We start from the raw sequence: 2,730 nt of genomic DNA on the forward strand, positions 1-2,730 counted from the left end.
TCTGGATGGAAACAAACTGTTGTTGTTTTTGTGGTTCTATTCTATGTGAATTTGCGAGATCTTGTGCATCCTCGAGACTTTAGCTGTCAGTCATGGCCGCAGCCGTTCCGCAACAGATCCGGACCCGGTGGGTGTTGACGGACTTCGGAGCATGGAGCAGACACGCAGCGGAGCCGATTCGCAGCCGTTCAGCATCCTGTAGAATTTGGGGGTATGAGCCGCAGTTGGAAAGGCAGAAATTAGAAACACGCCTTTTGTCATGGTAGACATTTTGACTTGCCACAGCAAAAAAAGAAAATAACCCCAGGTAACTAATTACATTAAGGATCATTTCTTTTTTAATTAGGTGTGCAAGTAAGCCATGCAGTGAGTCAGAATGCACAATACCAGAAATCTGGCACTGAAATGGAATACAGCCATAATTAATATGATTAGTAACACCTGTGTTGACAAGTCAGTGTCCACTGTGAGAATGGTCTACTGCAAATTCATTTTAACTACCGTCTTCTTTCCAAATCTGCAGTGAACTGTGGGCGGCTGATGAGTGATTAAACACAGGTGTGTTATTGCACATTACTGTGTCGCTGTCCGTGGTGCTGAACAACCTAAGTCAATCTAAAGGGACAGCACTACAACATGCTTCTTTTGTAGAGGGGTCTTATGGAGGAAATGCAGCCTGCATTTTGTCAAACACTTTGTTTTGACTGTCAAAGAAGCCTCACAATTCATAGAGAAATTTCCCAATAAATACGTCCTACTCAAAATCTCATTGTGTACTGATCATGCGGTGTAATCATGAACTGTGCTCACAGTATTTATCAGTTTTCTAGAACTCCACTTTTGAATGTGTTTAGATTATGCACATAAATCAGTGGTGGCTGTAGATCTTTGAGTGCCCCGAGCAGAATTTCAATGAATTGAAGAATAGGAACAAGTACTTCACATACCTATAAGTGAATCCTGTTCATGCATCCAGAATTGAATTGAATCACGAGCACAATTTACCAGCAAAGAAACAGAACACATATCTTATACAACTACATCACAGATAAGATGTTGATCCCTCACTTTATCCTTCTATTTCTGAAAATACAGTACATCTCATTGTTTTTTTGTAAACTAGACATACAAGTCAATACATAGCATTTATTAGGCTAAATGTGTCTTTTGCTGTCATACTGTATAACAGGACCAACGTGGCTACATGTGGCAGAGCTTCCTGCGTCAGTTTTTTTTTCAAAATAAATATCAGTTAAAAACATGCTGCAAGCAAGCGTCTTCCTGTTGGCTAAATTAGTTGTTCAGCAACTTGGGTCTGAGGACCCCAGGTGTCCTTGGGGGAAATCTATGGGGTCCCCAGCCAAAAGGGGAATCATTATTTTGAGGAACATTTTATTCCTTAGTAATACAATGACAACATTTATAACTTTTGGTCATAGGTGTCATACACTTTCTGTAATGAAACATCTAATAGCCCAGAATCCTACCAGATAGGATACCTTATTAAATGGGGCTCCGAAGGTCTAATTTAGGTCAGTTTAGGGGTCTTTGTCATGAAAACATTTGGAAAGACTGGTCTTACTGGCCTATACTGGTTTCACATGGCCAATGTTCACTAACAATCAGTACAAACATAGACAGCAGTGAGGCCTGTGGGACTTCATCTATAGCAGTATGTTTACCTACAGAAGCCCTGTGGGATCTATCTATTTTTATCTTCTGAAAAGGAGGAGAGTGGTAGCTACATGCTAGCAAGGCATGGGCTGTAAATATAAAAAATATTGTGTGTGTGTGAGAGAGTGATGGTCATGGCGGATGGAGCTGCAATGATGATTAATGCAAGCTTCACACTTGCATTGTAAGGTGTAAACATAGGCTGGTATTGAAATCTACACCTCTTTGCGATGCATTTACAAGACAAAACTAAGAAGGAAATACAAATTGGTATTACTATTTAATTAAAGTCTACCTGTGCTCGTGACAAAGAGATATAAATATTCATTTTAATGTCTCTGCTTCTACCTGCTGGCAGCACCACGCTTAGAGCTCATTTGTGACTATGAGGAGTAATGACACACACGTTGCTGTGATACTCAGCAAATGCCTACTGGCCACAAACACAAAAAAGTGATATAGCATCCACCCAGAAATCTTGCTTCCCCACATATATTTGGACATTTTACAACATTTGTGTACACATTATTTGTTTGCAAATGATCTTGACATGTAGATTTCTTTTTATCTGACATGTTCACTGGCTAGCTAGCAACATATTCTATCATGTGAAATGTATTTAGTAGTGGTCAAATATGTTTATCTGTGTTCCCCTCCTGGTGAGTACAAAGCACCAACTGTGTATGTGGCACTTTTGGTCCAAAGGAAAGGTGGGAATGATGATGCAGGGTTATCTGTTATTACATGGCTTGGACAAATACTTTAATTCTGATTGGTCAATCACAGCATCGTCAGTGCAATAGTTTGCTGGCTTCATGGCGTAGAGCCATCCTTATCAGTCATAAAAATGATCACTCTACATCATCCCTTACTTAAATACTGTAATGGGGGTGGCAGTAGCTCAGGCCGTAGGGAGTTGGGTTGGAAACCGGAGGGTCGCCGGTTCAAGTCCCCGTACGGACTGAAGTACGGAGTGTGAATGGGTAGCTGGAAAGATGCCACTTCACCTCCTGGGCCTAGCCAGGTGCTCTTGAGCAAGGCACCATAACACCCCCC

The sequence above is a fragment of the Etheostoma spectabile genome, chromosome 8 (genome assembly GCF_008692095.1).
Source record: "Etheostoma spectabile isolate EspeVRDwgs_2016 chromosome 8, UIUC_Espe_1.0, whole genome shotgun sequence".
In the NCBI taxonomy this organism is placed as follows: domain Eukaryota; kingdom Metazoa; phylum Chordata; class Actinopteri; order Perciformes; family Percidae; genus Etheostoma; species Etheostoma spectabile.